Here is a 13,107-nt window from a genome sequence, read left to right as displayed (position 1 = left end):
TGTTTTTAGAGTTGAAGCATTATAATGTTCCTTCTGCTTAGAGTTGCTTTCTTTGGAAGCATTATAATGTTCTGATCATTCACACAATCGAAATAGAGAGTTTTGGTATCTTAAGGGACCATTTTTGTTCCCATCAAATCTATCCGAGATCGTTAAGTATTTAACGGAATCATGTGTTATTTTTTGGCGAACTTAATATAACAAAACTATTCAAAGCATACTTTAGGGACTATTTTGAACATACTCCCGAATATACGAGATCATTTTTGTCATTCTCTCAATCAAAATATGTGAATATGTAATAACTTAGACTAGATATATGACATTTTAATCGTTCTTCAAGAGAATTTCACGTTTAGGAGTAACTTTTGAATAATAGACTAATTTTCCTGTATATTTTCAATCTAAGCTATTCCAAGTCTTAACAGATTGAGATGATTATATCTGTTCTTTTCAACAGATAATTATATCTTCGTAATTTAAATTTGACATATCTAGTTATTATCCTTAAGCTGCTCTCGAGCCTTCTAACAAACAAGTGGTCTCCCTTGAGAAGTTATCTATCTAAATTACAATTCATAAACAACAAAAATTAGTTTAAAAGATTTATTATTGACTCTAATTTCCTTTTGAACCACTTAAATCCAAATCCCCTTGCCTTTCAGTCTCCACCTTTTTAGCAAAATGGACAACTGATGTGCTTCTCTTGTTTTTCAATTTAACAAATTACCGTTGAAAGAGACGAAACACGCACAACTAATTATTGTTGAAATATGGCATTCGTGTTGAAACAATGGAATCCAAAATATCCATGTGGAACAAAAAAAAATTACAATCTCTTTAGACAAACATATGAGACACAACAAAATCATTGGAGAATGCAACACAGTTATGCCAAAATAAAAAATAACAACATTCAATTTCATTTACCCAGTTACATGACGCAGTTACAGCTTACCGAGGACATGACCTTAGATAGGAAGGTGTGGAGGACCCACATTAGGGTAGAAGGCTAGTATATAAGTCTCGTTATCTTTCCTCATTAGTAGGTGCATTAGCGCATTATAATTTCTTGTGCTTTGATTTATGTTATTATTTGCTACTTTCTGTACTTTGATTACTCTATTTTATCTGTGCCGCTTTCGTGATTTGCATTTCCATATCGCTTTGAATTCCTTGATTATCCTGTTTTACTGTGTCGCTTGCATTATTTCATTGCAATATCGTTTTAAATCTTTTAATCTTATCTGACCCCCCTTTTTATGCTTCTATTGAGCCGAGGGTCTCTCGGAAACAGCCATCCTACCTTGGTAGGAGTAAGGTCTGCGTACATTATACCCTCCCCAGACCCCAAGATGTGGGATTTCACTGGGTTGTTGTTGTTGTTGTTGTTGTTGTTGTTGTATTCAATTTCATTTACCCCTACCTTTGCTACAAATGCAACAACAACAACATTCAATTTCAATATTTCATTTCATTTCAATTCAAAACCCTAAAAAAAATACATGATATAAACCCTAAAACAACTATTGGACACTAAATAAAGTTATCAAATCTACTAAATATAGAAGGTAATGCAACTAATAACATGGTATTGAAATACATGCTTGAGAACTAGTTCAATTTTGGGCTTGTGTTCATAAGATTGAAAAAGAAAAAAAATTACCTGAGCTGGTCGAAAACGGCGGTGGCAACGCTTGCTGGTCGGAAAAGGTGGTGGCTGCGACGATAAGCGTCTAAGGAGGTGGGGCAGTCGGGTGGTGGGACGCGTAGAGAGAGGAAAGAGAGAGAAAGAGAAGGAGAAAATAAAAAGAAAAGAGACCCGATGGGGTCTAAATCTTTTGAAATTTTCGACCACATGCGGTCAAAAATAATTAAGTCCGATTTGACCGAATTTGACTTAATTATTTCGACCACATGTAGTCGAAATTAGATTTTTTTTATTTTTTAATTAATTATTTTATATGTATATAATTTAATTATGTATAAAATGTTTTTTTCCCTTTTATTATTTTTATAAAAATAAATTTCGACCACACGTGGTCGAAATTCACCTTTTCTGTTAAAAAATCGACCTTGTGGTCGAAATTCTATAAAAATTTAAATAAAAATTAAATTCTTCAAATTTCGACCGCCTGTGGTGGGTTTTTTTCCGACCAAAAGTGTGGTCAAAATTTTTAGGTCGAAAATGCCACTTTTTTAGTAGTGTCTTGGTTGGAAACCGACGTTATCTGCTTTCTTACGAGTTACTCAGTTGTAAATAATTGACAACTTGAATAGATATTTACTTATGAGTTTACTCAGTGATGTATAGGTTAAAAATAATTGACAGCTTGAACAGATTGAAATAAATATAGTCTCAAATTGCCACTCTCAGACAGTAAGGATGCATGAATAATAAGTACTCCTATTTACTTATGAGTTACTCATTTGTAAATAATTTATTTAGCTTGTATACCCTGACAGTCAGACAATAATAAAACATTATCTGATCAATCTACTATTTCCAGCCATAACTAGAGCTGGCAAAATGAGTTAGGTCCTCGAGGCCATCCCAACCCAGCCCTTTAAGTAATCATGGTTGGGCTAAGATTTCTTTAGCCAATTTAGATGTGAGGCTCAATAGTTCAGCCCCTCTTGGCTCGCCAACCTCAAGGCTTGGGCTGAGGTCAGAAAAAATAATAAATTGATCTATTTTTAATAGAAAATCATAACTAAATTAAATAAAAAAGACATAGATTAACGAAAAAAGAATGTACTAACTGCTAAGTAGTAAATTAGAAATTAGAATTTTACTTTTTAGTCATAAAAATCATATTATGTTGAATTGTGATTTGGATTAGTGATAAAGATAGTAATTTAAACTTGGTCTTTTGAACAGATTTTGTTTCTGTGATACGAGTTTGTAATGCGTGGTAGAGGATTCTATTGCAGATTGCAAAAATTTCCATTTCAAATTGTACGGAATATCACTTAGAAATTGCTATTTTGGAAGAGAAAAAGATTAAAGGGATAACCCGTCCTAGTTGCGGCCCGCTTAAGGCTAGGTTGAGGTGCCATCTTAAAGACCCTTTAGTAAAAAGGACCAACCCATCCTAACCCAGATAACTTTTTCTGGCCCGTTGGGGTGGGCCCAACTCATTTTCACACCTCTAGCATAACATGTCATTTACCTTCTTTTTTTGAGGATTACCATATATTATGCTTGCTAGAAATTTCATGATTAGTTCATAAGTATTATTATAGATTACCATAATTTAAATGGGAGCTTTGGAGAAACAATAAGGTTATCTCTGGGGTCCAATTCATGAAATCAATTAGTTATACTTGCGTCAAGTTATATTGATTACATCATACCTCCCTATGATGTGATCTTTTTTCGAACCTACGTGAACGCGAGATATTTCGTGCACAGTATTATATATTTTTTTAAATTCTTTATCCTGTGTGCGATATTCACATGGGGCCCCGATTAATTGAAATTCGTCGCGCGTAAGACCTAGGTAAGGAAGAAGCGATCCATTTTAGGGTCCGGAACCAAAATGCCCCCAAAAAATCCATTTTGAACCAAAATAACCCAACAAAAAAAGTTACAAAAGTACCTTTAGCGCAGTAAAATACTGGGCTATAGCACTTCACGGAGACGAAGCCGTTAAGTGCTATAGTGCAGTATTTTACTGCGCTATATAAATGTTTCTCTCACCTATAACGCAGTAAAATACTGCGCTATAAGACTCCGCCTTAAAACACATCGGGTTCCACCACCGGTCCCTCTAGTGGTTAAAAAACAAAAGTTGAAACGCCATTGGAGGGGAAACCGAGGTGGTCCCATCATCAAAAAATGTCATTTTCTATTAAATTTCGTCCGGAAAGTTTAGATTCTCGGTATATTCAAGTCAAGGAGCAAGATTTTAAGTTTGAATTTTGGGAAAAAAACGGCGTACAACTCTATTAAAATAACTTTACAAAAAATCTTCGATTAAGGTTTTCTACTATGAACTTTTGTTATTATTTTGTTATATACATTATATTCTAAGCATGCTTAACATTTAATCCTTGCTATTTTCCAAAAAAAAAAAAATCAATTTTTTTTTGTTCTTGTTCGGACTGGGTAGTGGCTTTTGCCACTGTTCCGATTTTTGTTTTTTGTTTAATTCATTATTTGTTAAATGTTTATGAATTGTTAATTTGTTAAATGTTTATGAATTGTTAATTTGTTATATGTTTATGAGTTGTTAATTTGTTAATTATTTATGAATTGTTAATGAATTATTATTTTGTTAATTGATTATTTGTTAAATATTGATTATGAATTTATTAGTTGTTAAATATTATTTATGAATTGAAAGAAGTTGATTGGTAATGAATTATTATGTTGTTAACACTTTGTTTGGATGATTGTTATGTATTGTTTTGACATTTATCGTATTGTGTTGTATTGTATAGGACCAAATCAGCGGTTACATAAAATAGGACCTTTCGTCGTTACATAACAATAAAATTAAAGTAACAATCAAAGCAAACATTTTATTTAAACTAACAACATAATATAATACAATAGGTAACAACCATCCAAACAAGTTGTAAATGATTATGAAATGTTAAACTATATAATTTTAAAAGCGTGAATATATATGTTAAATAAAAAAAGATTATCCTAAAAAGAATAGTTAAAGTTCTTCTTTTCATAAATACATAAGCTAACGAAAAAAATGTAAAGTTTGTAGGAAAATATGTGGTCGACGAATATACTCTTTTAGTTTAATTTTATCGTAGTTGTGTTGGCTATTTGGTCAACTAAAAATATATCACATATTCAAAATAGAGTTCCAAACAAATATTACTGCTGAATTTCGATTCCCAAACTAATTAACTTAACAAGTCTTTGCCATCACATAATTCAAAAGTAATTAACTTAAAAATCTTTGCCATCACATATGTGTCCTTACTATCACATATTAAATTTACTGCATATCACATATTGTATAGACCGGACTCTTTCATGGATCCGAATGTTCCCCCTGGGCCTGATGTTCCCCGGCGCCCGATGCTCACCCGGGGCCCGATGATCACCCAGGGCCCGCTGTTCACCCGGGGCCCGCTGATAGATTGTTATACGGGATGACAGTTTATCAAAGAAGTAACACGTAAACAGTTTATATCAAACAAACAATTAATAGCATGTAAAAACAGTTAATAACAAATAAAGTAATTAAAACAAGCACACAAAGCCTAATTAAAACTAAGTCCGTTAGGGTTAGAACCTAAGTACTCCCCAGTGGAGTCGCCAAGCTGTTATACCTTATTATAACCGAAGTCAAAATAGTTTACAACATCCGGTAATTCCGAGGTTAATTAAAGTTTAGGGAGTCGCCACCTAATTATTTACGGTAAATTAGGACAACTAAAGTTTATTAAAGTTATTTCTAAAGTTAACTCCGTTTAAGGTCTACGAAACTTAAAGATCTAGGTAAGGGTTCAACTAATCTAGAGGGAAGGTATTAGGCATCCTCTAAGATCCATTAATAATGGTTAACCGACCGGACTTATGTTAATTAATTTAAGGCTAAAGATGCAAATATAGCATTTACTTTTAAGAAAAAGGGCTTGTAAATGTCGCTAAGGTTTTAAAGGAAAATGTAATAATGCTATTAAAAATAGACTTATAAATATTGCTAAGGCTTTAAATAAAAATGCTATTTAAAATAAGATTTGCAAAATATAATGATTTGCATATAAGTAGAAACTTTTAAGAGAAGACTTAGCAAATTTAAACTTGCAATAAAATTATATTATATGAATATGGTGATGTAGAAAAATCTAGACTTATTTTACAAATAGGATGCAAGAGGAGGTGAGTTTTCTTTCTCCTTTCATTATCTTTTATTAACTATGTTTAATTTAAAAAAGAAGCGTGATTAAATCAAATTTGCAATACTTAAATATGTATTTTGCATATCCACGGTATTTCAAATCTTTAAGGTGATAAGGAAACAAAAGTAATTCTCTAATTCAAAGCACGTGTTCTCGTTATTGAAAATCAATGATTCTAGTAAATATTATAAAATAACGTAAATACTTTTAAAATAGATATTATAGATAACGTAAATAATCTTAAGATAAATATTATGATTTTAGCGTGAAAATGAAGCTCATGGAATTAACTATTAGTTCTCCTTAAAATAAATATCCACTGTTTCGAAAACTACCCATATTAATTTCCCTATAATTCATATAGGCTAAAAGGCGAAAATAAAGTGTTAGTCATACAAGGTAAATAAAAAATACACAATAAAAATAAGATAGAAGGAAAGAAGTGCAAATGGATCAGTCCATTTTTAGGACTACTGCTGCAGCCTATTTTGTTATTGGGCTTTGGCCAGGAAAGTCTCTTTTTTTTTTGTCGCGGGTGGGCTGACTCGAGAGGAAAATTTCGTTGGGCCTTGGCCCAACACCGAATGCAGGAGATGACGAGTCCCCCGGACTCGTACGCGGAAGTCATGCATAAAAAAAATGAAAGAAAAAGATTAGTATACGATCAATGAATTATATTAAACATATGAAATATAAACTCAAACAAACCAGCGGATTGTGTATATTCTATGTATATCTTAAGTATACCTTATATATACACACCCATAAGGATGTGTAGAAGGTCAATATTGGAAAGCTGGCAATGCACGCATACATACACAATTCAGCCACTATACACTTATAACATAGAAAAACAGGGCAACACTCAAACATAGGCAAACCAAGAAGTACTCGACCATGCGACAAAACAGAATATTATTAAATTAAGTATTTCAGATCATGATGGAGACTAAAAAAAGAATCAAAATGCCAGATTTGTTCACGTTTAGACTGGAAAAGCAGTAACGAAAAAAAATACAAAAATTACCTCAACTACATTATTACTATTTTAGAAATAACAGTCGATTATTAAAACATTTAATTAGAAACAGGAGAAGGTTGAGACTTGAGATGATTTTGTTTTGAGACCAAACTCGGCTATTCTCTTCAAGAGTAGACAACACAAAGAGGACAAACACCAATGGCTGAACACATCAATATCTCCACAATTCAACAGACCAAGGAAAGCATTTAAAGGCCTTTATCATTTATAACTCCACTTGGATTCAGTCGAACAGAAGTAAAGAGAAGGGTGATATACAAGGGGAAACCAGGCCGCATGCATGATATACCAGATTTCTCCTCGTTTGTTAGTACATAAAAGGGGTTCTGGGCAATTTCAGTATCCAACTTAAGCTCAACGAGACAAGCAATGGGACCTAAGTGAGTTACAGTCCTTAAACACATAGCGTAACAGATACCATAACCTAAATCAGACCCATATTTACCCCAAAATCCATAAGTAAAACACCTACTGATTTGTAAAACAGGTGGGCAGACTCATTTTTATATTATCACACTTATAAGAATAGAGGTAATTAGGCATAACATCCTTAATCATGCTTGTGACTTGTAAAGCCGATGATAAGGTTTGATCAGGCAGGCATTTTCAGAGGGCTGAACACAGACCAAAATGTAACAGAAAAGAAAACAAATTCGTGCTTTTCACTCATATTTGATAGAAGATAAATGACTAAACTAGAAAAGCTTAATAATGCTGAGTTTATATGAGATCCTCAAAAAATTAGAGCCGCTTGCTAAAAATTTGCAGCAGCAAGGTTGAGCTAGAGCTAAACCCATTCCTTTACTCGTTTAACATATAGGCCTTATGTGTTACTACCTGTTTTAATCATATACACAATATACCTAAGATATACCCATCACGATGTGTATATCAGATGTCTATCGAATGTATACCTTCTTCTTTCCTTGATAACCCACTATATATCCTATGTATATTCGGCTTTAAATAGATTCTAAGTCCTGGAAATTCGGTCTAAGCATCCAAACTACAATAGACATCTTTCAAATTCATTTAGCAGTTAATAACCTATCCTAACAGCTCCCAAACATCAAACGAATAATAGGACAACGAAGAAACTACACAACTACTACAAAAAGAATAGCAGAAGTAAACTAGAATTTTAACTAAATCAGAAACTAAAGACTAAAAGTAATAAGTGTATCAGGGTTTACCTTTTTTGTGTGCAATGAACGGGGTGCAGGGTCGCGGATCTTCACTCGATCACGACAAACTTGAACTCAACAAAAAATAAATGCAACTAAATGTAGACTTAACGGAAGTCGCAACTGAAAATTGGATTTTTGTTGAAACCTAGTTATATTTTGTAAGCCCCTCGATATTTCAAATGCATATCCGAGATATAGTGATGAAAAAAATAGAAATTTCAAGCCGGCTAAAAAAAGAACTCTATTTATAGGGAATTTTGGCTATTCCAGCACCCTCTCTTCTACTTCCGAAAAACGATTATTTATAGGGGATTGTTAGGGTTTTTGAGGTTCGAAATTGGGCGGGATTTGAAACTTAAAAGTTTGAAATCTCCTCAAACTTGTTTGAAATTCGAACGTTTGAGGAGCTTTTGGACGAACCTGTCCTGTTCACGTGATTTCAGATTCATACTCAAAGTGGTGAGATTTTGTTTGAGGTCGGGTCTGCTCTGCTCTAGTTTTGATATGTGGGGAAACTTGCACGAAAATGGTGTTGTTGGCATCTGCCATGGCTGAAAGCAAGTGAACCTTTGTTCAAAATAAGAAAGGGATGAGCGAGTGAGGAAAGGGAAAGGAAAGAAGGGAGCGGCTGCGTTTGTTTTGATGAAAAGAGTTTAGGGTTAGACGTTGAATTAGTTTTAAGAAGAAGTGGGCCGGCGGGTCGGGTAATGGGTGATGGGCTAGTCAGGTAGTTTATTGTAATGGGCTGGTCGGGTAGTTTAGGGTAATGGGCTGCTCCGTTTGGGCCATAAATTGGCTGAAAGTTTTGATTCTTCGTCCTCTATTTAATTATTTTTTGGGCTTCTAATTTAATAACTAGTACAATGTATACTATGTGAAGACAATTAATAATTAGTATGTAGAAAGTAAAGGATTTAATAAAGTAAAATTAATTTAATGAGTACAAATCCTAAAATGAAATAACGACGAACCATTTAAAATTTGTGATGAAGTAATACTAGTAATGTTGATAGTAGAATAGTGAAAATGAAAGTAATGATATTAATAGTAGTAAAATAAAAATAGTAGTGAAAATAAAATATTTAGATTGTTAATAAATTCAGAAACCCAAGGAAATAAATTGGAATAAAGGAGGGGAAAAATTGGGTGTCAACATAGATCAGTATTGTCTTTGCAAGACAATCATAGGTCAGAGTTATTATGGGCCGGTACTGTAGGGATATCTACTAGGCTCCGTCCCCGTAGGCTGCAGAGAGCGTGGGCTCTTTTACGTGAGCAACCCCCACACCCTCGGGTGTTGGAGATATTGTTTTGGGGCGGCATCTACCGTTGCGTGTCCGTTGGTCGGGTACAGCATGATTGGGCGCTCATCACGGCCATGGTTGAGCGGTGGAGGCCAGAGACACATACCTTCCATCTTCGCACTGGTGAGGCCACGATTACACTTCAGGATGTGGAGGTTCTCTTTGGATTGCGGGTAGATGGAGAGCCACTACACACTCGGTACGAGCCTCCTCCTGGTCAGACGTGAGCGACAGAGTTGACTAGGCTCACCCACTTCGTACCTGATGCCGAGGTCCAGATTTCGGGACAGAGTCGGGTTAAGATTAGTGCACTCTGCACTTATTTGGAGGGTCTGGATCCGGTTGACGACGGCACCCCGCAGGATGATGTTGATCGTCATGCCCGTTTGTACCTGCTTATTATATTCGGGGGCATCTTGTTCCCGAACTCATCGGGTGCTTTTGTCAGCTTACGTTATTTGGTTTTCTTGGAGCATCTGGACCGCCTGGGAGACTACAGCTGGGGTGGTGCTGTTTTGGCGTATCTTTACAGATGCCTGTGCCGAGCGTCTGTTGGTGTTGTCAGAGATGTGTGTGGATTTTTTCCTCTTCTCTAGGTAATATATTAAGTGTGCCTTCCTTTAATGTAGACAAACCTCTTGAAATGACGACTTAAAAATCGTATTTTCTAATATCGCTTACAGTTATGGGCGTGGGAGAGGATGCTGACTTTTCAGCCCGTTCCTAGGCATCACCTCGAGATTGACATGCCTTATGCGAGTAGGTGGACAACGGGTTTTGACCGGGATATGGATACGCACCACAATATTCTTCCATTCCGGGACCAGCTTGATCACATGACGGATGATGCGGTAAAACTATTTAAATTTACATTAATAATTTAATTAAACGTCTTTTCTACTTGGTGATCACTGATTTGTATTTATATGTTATGCAGCTATTTATATGGACGTCGTACGCTGCTATATTAGATGGTTTGCCGCCCTTTCTGTAGGGCAGATCAGAGGGTTTGGAGGGCGCGGTGTCCATTGATACACCTGGACATCGTAGAGGATCACATGCCCGAGTGTGTCTTACGACAGTTTGGGCATACACAGAGTATACCCCCTAATGTCCGTCATGAGCTCCGACACTACCAGCGAGACGATCGGGCTGCCATTGATGATGATTTCTGGCTTTCATGGATGTCCAGCTCTACCGTTGGGAGAACAGGTTGGGCACTTTAGCGGTGGTCGGCCATTTGACTCCCATTGAGCATTACATGCGCTAGTATCATCCGATCACACGCCGATTGATCGGCAACCCATCTTTGCATCCCCTTAGGGATGTAGGATACTCAGCACTCGCGGGGCAGTACGAGGCATTGGTAAGTTTATCGTATTTAGATTTATTTAATTGCATTAATTGTTACGTTTTAAAAATAAACTTTTTTTTTCTATTAAACACAAATGCAGCTGGTGGCCGTACAACGTTTACGCATCTTGGGGTTAGAGCATATGCCTTACCCTGGGCTTGCGGGGCTTGCCGCGGAGATGGTACGGATATCCGAGGATGGTATCCGGCAGGCAGGCGAGATTAGGGGCAGGGAGGAGCCTGTTTCGGAGGCTGAGTATCAGGCAGCGCCAGGAGGAGGACCGGGTGCTCCCAGAGAAGGAGGTCGTGCTGGCAGAGGACGCCGTGCGCGTAGAGGATGCGGTGCTGCTGCTAGAGGACCTGGTGGTGGAGGACACCATCTGGTAGATGAGGTGGATGAGGCCGATCCCATTCCAGAGGGCGTTCACGGTCTAGCCCATCCGCAGCCGTTCCAGGCAGGTGGCAGCTCACCTGGGGACTCACCTACGTTTACGCTGGCGCTCTTACTTGCTGAGATACCTGGGTCTTCATCATAGCCGAGCCAGAATGCATACATGGAGGAGCGTGATAACGTTGATTGGGCGGCGTTACGCGCTTCATTAGCTGATAAGCGGCCTGTGACGAATTTAGAGGGAGCCAGGATTCTTGACTTCGATGAGTTTTTGATCTCGGTTAGTATTTAAAATACTTATTTGTTCCTTTAAAATTATTTATTTTAAATATATATATGTTACTCATTATTTAGTAATATTTTATATTTTAGGATTCGGCGCCAGCGGGTCCACCAGAGCCACCCACTCAGGCATTTTCTCATGGATCTGCCGAGCTAGCGGTGTCTTCCTATGTGACTGTCGAGCCACAGGTAAGCTTTTTATTAAAATTTGTGTTATTCAATATAAGGTCAATATTTAATATACATATTTGATTATTTAAAGTACTTATTTTAAATATGTACGTTACTTATTATTTCGTTTTTTTTTTCTTCATATTTTAGGATTCGGCGCCAGTGGGTCCACAGGAGCTACCCATTCAGGAGCATTCTCATCAGCCTGCCGAGGCAGAGGTGTCTTCTCATGAGACTATCGAGGCGCATGTAAGTTTTTTACTTAAAACTAATTTTATTCAATATAAGGTAAATATTTATTTAATTTTTATAACTTTTACTTGGACTTCGAACAGCATCTCGTCCAGGAGACTACCTCATATTCACCACCACACCCATCTCAGGAGCCTACAGACCCATCTCAGGAGCCTACTCAGGCGCCCGTTGACACACAAGTTTGATTAAATAAATAACGTTAATGTTTTCAATATAAATAAGAAATGGTACTAATTATTATATATTTTTAGGTTCATCCTTCGGCGCCCGCGGTGACAACTCCTGACGAGGAAGAGGTCGAGTTTCCAGACCTAGCTCAGCCTGAGGTTCTGAGCGTGCCAGCGGGACTAGATCCCAAGAAGAAACATGTTCTAGTTAAGGGCGCAAGGGCTAGGGGAAGAGGAGATGATCATGACTTGGAGCGCCCGGTTATTAAGAGGAAAAAGGGCAATGGAGACGATGGCGAGGGCGGTGGGGATGGTATGAGCCTTAGGCCTAGGGATAGTCTCCGGCATACTACATGTGGGACCCATCCTCGATAGTGTATATACATTAGTGTTGTACAATTTATCGTAAATATTATCTATTTTTTGCAGATTTATAAATATTATCTTAGTCTTTATTATTGTTTATAGTTTCACATCCTAAATTGATAATAAAAAAAACGTGACACATTCGAAATAAAGTTAAGAATTAATTTAAAAATAAGACGAAACCCTAAAAGATAAATAACTTAAAGCTAATGACTACAAGTCTTCAAACAAAAAAGAACTTCGAGCACTTTTCAACCACTAAAACGACAATCCAAAGTATTGCGTATTGATATTTGGCACAAATATCATGTTTTGTGTCGTATTACAACTTCTTCTTATGACTTTTATCGCTTAATTCATGAGGTAACCGTCGTATTTGAACTTATGTCGTTGCATTTCATGTCTATAGGTACGATGACAACAAACGATGGAAAATGTGCTTAAAATTGATTGAAAGTCGTAGTAGATGTCGATTGGCTGAGGCGACAAGTCGATTACCGCAAAGGATGAACTAACGGAAGAGTAATCACCTACAGACTTTCGCTTTCCTTCCGCATCGCGGAAGGATCGCGAGAAGCTTCAGAACTTCAGGCCATCGATCCGCATCGCGTGAAGAAAGCGGAATGACCAAACTCAGTCATCAGACTCCGCGATCGACCCGCATCGCGGGGAAAAAGCGAGAAGCTGCAGAACCTTGCGCGATCCTTCCGCGATG

This window comes from Lycium barbarum, chromosome 1 (genome assembly GCF_019175385.1).
Source record: "Lycium barbarum isolate Lr01 chromosome 1, ASM1917538v2, whole genome shotgun sequence".
NCBI lineage: Eukaryota > Viridiplantae > Streptophyta > Magnoliopsida > Solanales > Solanaceae > Lycium > Lycium barbarum.
The sequence above is the reverse complement of the archived record's forward strand: the minus strand, read 5'-3'. Positions refer to the sequence as shown.